The sequence below is a fragment of the Saccostrea cucullata genome, unplaced genomic scaffold (assembly GCF_032062105.1).
Source record: "Saccostrea cucullata isolate Sc308-1 unplaced genomic scaffold, CSIRO_AGI_Scuc_v1 ctg5574, whole genome shotgun sequence".
Taxonomy (NCBI): domain Eukaryota; kingdom Metazoa; phylum Mollusca; class Bivalvia; order Ostreida; family Ostreidae; genus Saccostrea; species Saccostrea cuccullata.
In genome coordinates, this window is record NW_026918878.1 from 79664 (window position 1) to 92477 (window position 12814).

A 12814-nucleotide genomic window follows, 5' to 3' on the forward strand; every position below is an offset into this window, starting at 1 on the left:
GAAAAAATTTTTCAAAGTGCGTTGATTTTTTCCCAAATTTAACGCACTTTGAAAAATTTTTTCAAAGTGCGTTAGCCTGGTCCCAAAAATTAACGCACTTTGAAAAAATTTTTCAAAGTGCGTAATTTTTCAAAGTGCGTTGTAACAAGCGTCGTAGTTCATAACCTCATGAATCCTCAAAAATTAGATTCATTTTTCTTAAATGTCCTCGGTGCTCAGAAAGAAGCAAAAGACGCTTTTCAATGATTAAGTCTTCATGATTTTACTAATTAATCTCTTTTAAGTAAAATACATCTCCGTAACATTTTTTTATCCAATTTCTTATTGTTTTAGAACTCATTTTTGGGTGTGACCCTTAGTATACGGGAAAATGGCAGATCCAGTGATTTCCCGGACTTGTTTCTTACCTTTGAAAGGTGTTTTTTTCAAGTTTGGAAATAGAAACAAGTCAAAAGTTCAAAGATCTTGCAAATATTGTTAATGTGAAAAAATATTAACTTTCTGTTCATCCCGAAAACCCCTTTAAACTTCAGGGCATGCAGGTTTGGACGCTGTCTTGAAGAAATTCAATGTATTGGAGTCCTGATTCTGGGTCCTTCCTCTAAAAAACCTTTTGATTTTTTTTTGCAAAAAAATTGCTTTCTAAACTCCTCCAGAAATAAAACTGTCTCTCCGAATACGAATTTGAACAACAATACCACTAATTTTTAAGAAAATTACATATAAATCTGTATTTGTGCTCTTGAATACCTGTGCTTTTGTCAGACATTCGCCGTTTTTATCAAGTACATCTTATGGTCAATTTTGTTTTGAGGGTTTTAATCAATAGATTCATGTTTTAATATCTGTTTGAAAATAAAACAAATGTGGATAACTAAAATTACTGATATTTAAAAATAATTGTTAAGAATTTCGCATACGCTATCGTTTTCACACATTTTTTTAAAAATATAGGGTGACCTCTGAGTACCAAGCTTTTTTTTTACTGTCAAACGTTTCTTTAAAACAGTGTGAAATACTCCCGAAATGGTGTCTATCAAATTTGCTATGTATCGTGCAGTCAATCATACACCATCAAATATTATTTGTTGAAATTTGGCAACCAGTACATGTTATTATAGTTTTTGTTGGCAAGGAGGGTACCCATTTTTGATCCCCATTATACAATTTTTAATCATTGAAATCCACCTGCTCTTTTGTCTATAAAACAGGCATTGGTTGCTATAAATATCATATATTTCAGTGAATATTTCTTTGGGATATTTAAAAAGATTTACGGCAGCTATAATGAAGCTTTTATTTTCACTCTAGTTTTCTGATTCTTTACCATTCATTTTTTATGCAGTGTCTCGAAAAGCCCTTGTTTCCCAGCTTCTCACGATGAAACTATGTGATGAAAAGTGGTCGGTCACATAAACAGTTATAAATTTATGAAAGATTCAATAATGAGAGAAAGTCAGGTTTAATGTCATATGATATCTGTAATGTATGTTATGTACTCCAGGACATTATTTATTGAACAGCCCTCGTATTTCTGCGAATTTGCCCGCGGGTAATGGGTAAATAATTTTCCGTGGGTATCCGACGATAATATCTTAGCTGATATCTTGAATAACATTTTTATAAATGATAATGTTAAACTTCTCAATAAGATCTAACATTCTGATTCTTGAAAAATTATACCATTATGTGAGTGGCAAAAAGACAATTTCACTCTCAATTACAGCCATTTTTTATTTCTTATCTCTAATTCAAAGTCTAAGTTTGGTGGAAACAACATTTTAACATTTGTAATTAATGAAGAATTGAATTAGAATTAACTTGATCTGATTATACCTTTGCAATAATAATTCAAACTAAGAATAAGTAAGAAAAAAGTCATTGAAAACCAAATGTCATTGATTATTACGTTTCTTTTTTCCCAGTATCAATAATAGGGATGGAACTGAATAATTTTAAATTACCTTATCTATTAATTTATTTGCAAGGATATGTAAAATAATCATAATTTTCTAAATTCAATTTTTTTAAAATATCATAATTGATTTCCTAATGATGAGTATAAATGAGTTTAAGTGTGGCAACAATGCTATATAGAATTCTAAATTTAAAATTTCGTAAATACCACTAGTTAATATTTACGACAGCCTTTAATAATAATTTTGTTAATAAACACCTGAAACTGCAAAACTGACTTCAAGAAGTGTTTGCTTTAAACGAAATATTCACTGTTGAATTGATTGATTGTATGATGTTTTACGTACCGTTTGAGAATTTCTCACGCATACAGAAACGTCACTTTATACTGGCCATGCTGGTGAAAAGCTTCAAATTTAGACTTTTACTCGGCACTCAAGACCAGTGAGAATTCTTCAACGAGCCAATACAAACCCTGGCCCGGGGACTTGGATTTTAAGGTATCACCCGAAAGACCCACAACTTTCACTTCAAGGTGTCGAGCTCTTGGCGAGGTAACAGTTACTACCAGTATCTATCTTGTATCGACCTAGGTCCGTAGCGGATGAGGTTCGAGCCCATATATGCATGATATTTCGATCACGGACCGGAGCGAGTGCTCTATTGATTGAGCTAAAGTGTTTGTACTCACTCTTGGTATCGTGATCAGACTTTCATCCGAATGGAAAGTAAACTACACGAGACTTTTGGAAGGTCTAGTCCTTGACGTCACATGACGTCGTATACTTGTACGATTTGCTGCATTTCAATAACAAAGTCTATAGAAAGAGCTTATTTTATAACACATATACATATAGGAAATGAATAAAAATATTTTTGAGTTTCAGTGGGATATGACATGAAGTTGATATATAGTAGGGATGTCAAAATTGTCAATAATTGATATTCGAATATTCGACAGTAGTATTCGAATATATTCGAATATTCGATAAAATAAATAGATCTTGCATTATAATATGTATATATCTTCACTCTTTTGTCAAGCAATATATACGTTTTATGTCATTATTTTGGAATAAAATTTCATGTAGAGTTTTGTAAATGCACTTTAATTATATCCTTAAAATATTTTACAGAATATATGAAGACTTTATATCCAAAATGTAATAAAAAAAATTTTCCCCAAAAAATTCAAAAGATTCTTTTAATAAGTTCCAGATTAATTATTAATCATCTTACCAAAGTGTACACTGATAACCCTACAGATTTATACCACACAGAACAATTATCTAATGGAGAAACATTAAAAGCAATTACTTTTAGCTAATTAATTTCCTGATAATGATTTTAAATGATGTATACATAAACAAAAATGTGTCCTTTCAACAAAACAAACTAATTCTAAGTACTGGACACTGTTATATCTCTAATTAAATGATCAAATAAATAATTTATATCATTTTAATAGACACTTTCTTCACACCTTTAAGGTAATCCAAGAAGAGTGTCTTTTAATTTTGTTTTAAATAAAATCGTATTATTGGTCAACGATGAGAATTTGATTCAATTTCTGATAAAGTTTCAGTTTTTGCCAGATTTTTTTTTTCTTTTTGATGCTTGTATACTTAAAATCCGAATATTCGAATCATGAATTTATTCGAATATCAACTCATCGAATGAATATTCGAATATTCGAATATTCGTTGACATCCCTAATATATAGATGATCAATCTAGAACCCTGCTCTTCCCGATTATAAACTGTGAGGCTTACCACTTATATATATTTTATTAAAATTCATCAAGTCGTAAATCCGACGATTATATGTACCAAAATCTAAGGTTTGACAAAGTGTCGTGAACGAGATTGGAACCCCGTTCCTTCCGGTTATGAAGTTAGAGCCTTACCATTTGGCTATCGAGACCGTTAATTAAAAAATCGCATCAACATTCGTATGTAGATTTAAAATAATTTTTCAATGGTTTAAATTGACCTTTAACTTATTTTGAATTTCATATACACTGATTAATATGAAACTTCCAGGGAAGATACAATGTATTACCGTCTAAATCATACTTTTCAATTTTTGGTACATCCAATCATTACTTATTGCTCTTTTAATGAGATTTGGGACCTCTTTCGACCGACAGAGATCTCAGGAACGATATACTTATGTTATTTATATGAGAATTGGAGAACTCAAAGTTAAAATTATAGAGTTGACTGTATTTTTCAAGCTCGGAAAGTATGTGAGGACAAATTTTAAGATTTTATTTCAATGACATTTTGCTCCAATTTGTTTTATAACTATTCAACTAATAAAAATTTGTTAAAACATCTCAACAAATGTGTTCAGAGTTCAAATGTTGCATTGTTTAATGAATTATATTTTCTATTTTCTCATAGTAACGTCCTCGAGATGTGATATTAAGATTTGTAAGCATGTAGTTATCAATTAAAGTCTTATAAAAGCATTTTTATGTTAAAGTGGCACAGTGACGCACAAAGGGGAAAATTGACAAATGTAGAATTTTCGCATGACCTCTGTAAATTTTGTTCAATTCCTTAAAGTATTAGGTTTCAGAAAATTACAGGTTTCAGACCTTAAAAATTAAATTTTTATTGGGAAAAATAAAAGTAAAAATAATTTCTGTTTGCCTCAGAACGAAAATATTGCAAAATACCCTGGTACTTCTTCCTCCCTATTATACGCGTGCGCAGAAAAGTGTTGAATAAGTTTCCATAGTTACCATGGTCTCAGATATCCACGAATTAATATAAGTAGACCAAAAAATTTGATGTAATCTTTTTAAAAAGTTGTTAGAAAATATTTCTCACCTTTGCATGCTCCATTTGAATTTTGTTTACAAGTCTGAGCTAAAAATAAGAGAAGCGTGACCTTGACATATACGAAACAACGAAACGGTAGATACAACCTTTGTTTTTCCAGCACTTATATTGTGCAGTCAATTCTTGCAGTTTAATTGTCATATCTTCGCTATATACTCATAATTTTCGTAAGTCTTTCTCTGTATGCTACAGAATCTTAAAATTAAGATATGATTTTGACTCACTGTGCCGCTTTAAGGAGATTTGACAGATACAAAAGAATTCAAGACTTAACTTTAAGACATTTTGTTTTTAACAATATGGTTTCCTTTAGGTCTCACACAAGGAAATAATTAAACTATATCTTACTATACAGCTTAAATTAAATCTATTAATTAACTAGATTATCAGCAGACAATTCATGAAATAGATAATAAAGATTAAGAGACAAACATTTAAGATCAGAAAAAAATATGCCCTGTGCGCTTTTAAGAAAGAAAGTTGAGAGTAAATATACCTACCCCGAAGTGCACGTGGGTTTCACATGATGACACCATCAAGGAAGTTGCTTCATGCTGTTATAACTTTACGTTTAAGCTGTGGAACAATGTACTGTATTAGGAAACAAGATATTTTCTGTATCAGAATTCCAATGATGTTCAAAAACTTAATATGATGTGTTAGTGTTCAAACAATCTTCTCATTTTGAAGGCCGTATAAATATGAATCGTTGGAAATTCAGAATCTTAGTAAAGCCAGAAGAATTCTAAAGTCTTGATTTAAACGCCATCAATGATTGTTTGTCTTAGAAACTTAACAAAACAAACAAATCATTTTTTGATATCTCTGACATTACTGATGGTCTAACTTCAGATAATGGTTGCTTATAATTTGAAATACTAGAGGTAATATGATTGATTGTATGTTGTTTTAAAATCGTCCCTCTTGATAATTTTTCACTCATATGGAGACGCCACCACTTGCCGGTGGAGGGCTACAAATTTTGTCCTATGCTCGGCACTCAGGGCCTTTAAGCAGTGAGGGATCTTTTTCGTGCCAGCACCTATTGCGACACGGGGCCTCGGTTTATACGGTCTCATCCGAAGGACCGGTCTCTACGTCCCACGGTGGGATTCGAACCCGCGACGTAAGGATTGACTCCATACTTCGCGACTCTAGAGCAGACGCTCTAACCACTGCGCCACGCGGGCGACTAGAGGTAATATGAGCATGAACTAAAAAAATGACACCTCACGCCTCCCATATAATTATGATGAAATCCATGCTTTGCATGGTTTGAAAGACCAGATAAACACGTAAAATTGGAGGTGCACAACGGCATTATGTAATTAAGAAGCTGTGAAAGTATCATTCAATTTCATTCAGTGGTATAGGAGAGTTGCGGAAAAGAGATAGGTACCCCTACATACCGGTATTATAGAAAGAATGACTGTCAGTGTTTTGCTATGGGAAATCCAAAATACTTGACCGATCATAAAATTAAATAAAAGGTGCACAATGGCACTTTGTAGCACACATTCTGTGAAAGTCTTGTTAAATTCCACTAATTGGTATAAGTTGTGGATAACAGGTGAATACCCGAAAGCTTCACGGACGGACGAACATACAGACAGAAGGACAGACGGACGAACATCCCTATCGCTATATTTCCCTGCTTTTAAAGTGGGGGTTAAATGAGCAGGTAATTCCGAAAAAAAATCTTCACTTAAACACCCATTTGGTAGAGCTTCCTCTTCATGATTCGAAGGTCGACAGTTCAAACTCTATTGGCCTAATTCGATAAAACACTAGATAGAACTTTTCCTAACGGAAAGCGCGCGGCACTTTGCAGTGAACACATGCGGGTGGTTGAGACCTCAATGCCAAGTTCCAGTGTAACGACAAGGCTTGGCACGATCAAGATACCTCACTGCTCAATGGCCCTGAATGTCGGGTAATGGTCTAAATTTGAGGCCAGTAACGGTGTTTGAAAAACCCGGCGTAATTTCTCGTACCCTCTTGACTGAACCTGGATAACTAATACACATATTTATAGGAAAATTTAGGTATATTTTTGTTATTTTTATCCGCTCGAGCTCGTTCATTTGTCAATCCAACTAAATTCCTTTTTCCTTAATCTTCTCTAACATTTGGGCAGAAGAAACTTCGTATTTAAAAAAAAGATGATTGGAGGTACATTGAACATGGAGATTTTGATTTCACTCTGGATGCCAAGGGTGGGGTCAAAAAGTCTTTTTTATCAGACGCCAGGCTTGCAATCGCAACTTCTCGGACTTTTCTGACTAGCGGAAAAACAACCTACGTAGACGCTATGACAACCTCCTGTTCTCAAACTTTGAAATAAATGTTAAAACACCTCTTATCTGTGGAGTATAGAGTTTAACTACAGTGGACCTTCAGATACCGGACGCCAGATATTCGGACGCTTCAGTATCCAGACGATTTTTCATCGGAACGGAATTTTTCAATGCTATTTTTCTTGTTTAACTGGTAATTCAGATATCAAGACGCTTCACATATCCGAACAAATTGACTAGGAACTAAAGCGTCTAGATAAACTCCTATGTATATACCGGTATGTATGTATGCTCCACTGTATATATGTATATAACGCTACTACTTAAAATATACCATGAAGGAGACATATATCCGGCTATCCTATATACGAATAAACAGGAAATGTAGAAACTTTTAACATCCAATGACGTTAATACATTCGAGATTGTTTTTCTGACCTCTGAAGGAAAGACCCGAGATAATGCGATTGGCCAGGCTTGCCGAACTCCCCCGACACTTTTCATTTGCAGCACATTCATATATTGGAATATGATTGTGGATGTCAGAATTTCGATTTCCACAGAAGCATGATTTGAATGAATTAATCTTTTTGAATATGGTGTGTAATTAGGTTTCAAAATTTTGATTTTTATACTGATTAAAAATGTTAGATCAAAAAATGGTTTCCTGAACTCTTATTTTTTCCGTATTACCTCGTAAATATTTCCAATGTTATAAGGAGAATTTTCATTTTCACCTTAACAGTCCAACAATTATAAAATCATGGCTTCCTCCCCCATTATTCAAATAAGAGGATAAGAATAGTCATATAAAAACTAGCTCTCTGGTATTAATTGCCATTACGCCATGAATATTTTCATATTATATATTTCTTCCATACTGTGTACAGAGTTCAAATGTTGCATTGTTTAATAAATTACATTTTCTATTCTCTTAAAGTTACCTCACCTCCACAAGATGTGATAAGATAAGATAAGATTTGTAATGCATGTAGTTATCAGTTGAAGAAGTCCTATGAAAGCTTTTTTATATGGAGGAGATTTGACACATATAGGAATATTAAAACTTAACTGGAGAAGTTTTGTCCTCAACAATATTTGATATCATGCCATGGTTTCCTTAACTGTAGTAAAAATTTGGAAAACCATTAAAGTAAGACGACACGTTCTGCAAAATTGTATTTTTTCCCTCAGCTATTGTTCTTTGAGGTAATACCACACTGACAGTCTTTTACAAAAGAGCAACAGAGATTGATAATGTGTAGGAAAAATGAAACTGAGTTCAAAAGTGCTTTCATCTGAGTTTTATATGTTCCGTATGTCTGTATCGAGATTTTTCGTACACTTTTCATTAGTAAAATAACCTAGACAAATGGGGAAACTTGTCCGGAAATCATGAAGTAAAAAAGATTATTTAAACAATTAATTTGATACCATGGACATTTTCATGCTAGGATGTCCTTAATTAAAGAATTAATCAACTTAACAAGTACATAACGATTGCTTATACATTATCTAAAGCAAAATTACATTGAGAGTTAGGGTGGAGGTAAACGCGTTTTTTTTTAAAGTTTTTAAATTTTTTCTTCAAAAAACCTTTGATTTGTATTTAATTGTAACGCTTTATTTTTCATTTTTTGTATATTTATCCATGTACATTTATTCTGTATTACAAACATATAAAATTATAAAATAATTTTAATTTGAGTGTATGCATTGTAGGTGAACGAAGACTATTCCTTTCAAAATAATTACAGAGAATATTGGGATCATAAACAATATTTCATATTACGGATTCTATCATAACAAATATGTTATCTGTAATTGTAACCACAAGTGTCATATCTGCTGGTGTTGTATTCATCTACATGTATACAATCACGGGTCTTTATGAATATGTTGGATATGTAATATTACCTGTTTTTAGACTAGCCACAATAATAACTGCTGCAACTTGCTGGATTATTTTATGGATTTTAGTTAGAACCAGATATAGCACCTATATAGCCACTACCTCAAGCTCTTCTTCCGTAATTAACTTAGTGTTCGTTTTACTGTGGATCTTTGGTCTTGGATCAACAATTTATTCCATTCTCAGTGCGATTGCTGACTATCAGTGTGCATGTTCTTTGCAAGATTCCGACACATTTGAACTTAGACAAACCTATATTGCAGATGGAGTATGTCGAATTGGACAACCCCTCTTTGTACTAATCCAAACAATTGTTTTATCTAGAATATCTAGATTTCGCTTCACCTCGAACAAATGTGTTCACTGCTTTCTGATTTTTATTTTCTTAACAAATACCGGAGCATGGGTGTATAATACAACACTTTTAAATCGCAAAATACCTTCTTTTCAAAAGAATCCCACTTTCTGTTTTTGGAACACAGATATTGCAACAAAGGTGATACTTCCTTTGCATCCCTTTCTAGTCCCACTGGAACAGGAATACAACTTCCTTTCCATCTGCGTAATTCTTAGCATATTTCTTCGCAGCTATTCGACGTACACATTAAGATCAGTACAGGACGAAAGTGCTAAGCATGTTTCATCAAATCATGTTTTCCAGGAAGGCAAAATACAAAGGAGAATTTCCAAAAAAGAATTCATGTATATGTTTGTTTCCATACTTTGTTTTTTACCCTCCATTGCTGTTTCAGTTTCACAACGGCTTTCTCATTCAGAAATTTTAATAGATGAATGGGATTTGACAGTCATTTTCCCAAGTATTATTATTATTGTGTTTATCTTTCAAGGATTTCACATTGTAAAAAAACTGCATACGAAGTTTCTTAACAATGACGTTCTGTGTGATTACTTTTTGGATAATGATACTATTTACATAGTTTGTGCATTTGGAAGTTTCGTTTTTTACGCTTTGGGAGCGGGTTTTGCATACCATCGAATGGAAAAATGGACAGCAGTACTCCAATTTGTTTTGGGGCTGATTGAGACATTCTACCAAACAATCTTCATTCTTTACTTGAAAAGATTCGGGGGTCAGTGTTATATAAAACTACCATTTATCGTAAGCCTCTTGCTGTATTCCAACATGATAATTTGGGTATATTTTCAGTTCTGGATATTTTACATATCATATAGTAACACAGATGTAGTATTTGGACCCTTACACCCAGCTGCAAAACACGTGTTATATACATTTTTATGTTTCTATAGATTTCAATCTTTCATGTCTTTGTTTAGAATTTACAGATCAGAATAAAAAAAAAAATTCTCTCTCTCTCTCTCTCTCAAAAAAAAATGAAATTCTCGTTTTACACATGTAGTTTTCAGAAATGTTTGGCAATTTCTGGTTTAGCTCTCTTGAATATAAAGTAGAATAAATCAGTGACATCCATTTATAAATTTAATACCAAAGTCAGATAATTAATTCTAAATTATAAAGAACATTTTGTTAAGAGTGTATAAATTTTTTTCAATTACATTTCATATATCACATCATATAATTGAGTAAGAAAAATTAATTAGAGTGTGTATTTTAAATGATCTTTGATGATTTATGAATGGCATCCATCAGGCTACTACATATGTAGACACTGTCAAGTAAACTTAAGTAAACAAAAGTTTACCGGTACATGAAGATGTACATAGCTTTAGTTTGAAAATTAAATTGGTTTCATTATATTTGCATATCCACTGCTCTCTCCCAATATGAACATGCACTCATCAACTGCGTTCACAGGACTATAGACGCAATTGCTCCTGCCATGAATGCAATTGCTCTATCACACTCGTGTAGAACAAGCTCTGCCACACTGTACACTTGTGTTGAGAAGTATATATATGAAATATTTCATAAGAGGAATAAAAATAAGTTTTTAATAATATTCTTTGGAAAAAAAGAAATTCCGAATATTCAAAATTGCTGATTTATATCTTTAAAAATTTAATTTTGGTCAATGTATTTAATTGTATAATAAAACTTTTTAAAAATTGAGAGAACTGTCATATTTTAATATTTTTGTATCATAAATATTTGTACAAAGAACGATAACTCTTCACACTTGGATAATAACATTCAGAAAGAGAAAATTTCTTTAACTAGTCTATTTCAAGAATTATTTCAGCTATTAAAAAATTAAATAGAAAAACTAAAAAAAAAAAAAAATCATAGAAAAGCATTCTGGAGTAATAATCATTATAATAGCATTCTCATTTTTCATCATAGTGTTAAATTATTAATTTTTGTCAGTAACGTTGATCGATGACGTCACAACTGTATCAAAACAAAAATTAAGAGAATGTGATGACGGCGCTGCTTGTATCCAGATAATTGTGTTTGAGAGGGAAATACTTTATAAATTGTTTGTGATTTATTAGAGAAAAGGAGCATTGATCAGGTGTACTGATTTCAAAGCCGTACGTTTTTCTTTACTGAAGATAAGAAGCCGTGTCCTTATGTAAGTCAGGATTTCCTCTGATATTCTTGAAAAAAAAATCAAAGTATGCAAATATAAGTAATAAACAACGATTATTCAGTGAACATGGCATTATGAATAGCAATAGCTCTGCTGGCATATTTTCCATGATGCGCTAGCGCGCATCATGCAATATGCCAGCAGAGCAATTGCTATTCATAACGCCATGTTCACTGAATAACGTTGTTTATTTCTTAAATATTTCCACATATCAATGTAAGGCAGATTAATTACCCTTTGTACCGAATTAATCTCATTTAATTGACGGAAAAACATTATTATATTGTTGGAACTATAATAATGGAACGAATTGGCTAGAATACAAAAGCCATCTTGGTACGAGTTGATTAGTTGGTAGCACTTCCGCTTCTGCCACATAGCAACAGAGCGAGGCAAACAAAATTCGACATAAAAAATTATTAAAGAAACCATCCGAAGAAAGCCTAACAATCCTCACACCCCAACCGATACTAGAAATACCGCCAGTGAGACAGGAGGTCACTACCACGCTCCAGAAAGGAGCGCAATCGGAACTATGTGTCGCCAGGCAGAGGGCGAGGGAAGCGACCTAACCGGACCTTACTCGAGGAGGATCCCCCAAACACTAGAACCCGGCCATGCAGCTGAATAAAACCTATCAGCGCCCACGTGCCCCTTAAAATTAAACAAAAGATTTGGGAAGGGAATTTGTTGATATATCAATATTATTAAAATCGGCGCGGGAAAGTTCGGCCCACTTAGACAAGCAAGGCAAAATACAAATACGTAATGGCATAATGTGCCTTGTTAAGCACAAACCCCGCACCTTTTTGTCAGTTGACAAATAGACATCAGCCTTCATCATCTTCACAAGTATTATGTTAGAAAAGTACAGAACAAGAGTCCAAGAATTCTTGAATTATATGAGGGATATAAGAATGGCCGCTGATAGATCTGGGAACTGTTGGTTCACATATGACGAACAATTTAGGCTGTACAAAGTATCAGACCCACAATCATCTTGGCGTATCATAAACCCCGAACTCTGGTTGATCCATGTTTCCAACAATTATACCATGCAGGCCCAAGAAGAGTCCATACCCCCCCCCCCCCCGCCCATTTTTACTCCCATCATAAACAGTCCAACATAACAGCAGCTAAGAAAAATTTAAATTCACCAACAAATTGTTTCTGTCATGATTTTAATTCAGGCAAGTCATGTAAATTTTACCCAGATTGCAGGTTTGCCCACTCGTGCTTTTCATGTGACGGATCACACCCCTCAAATCAAATGCAGTAATAGAAACGCCAAATTCTAACATGGATAT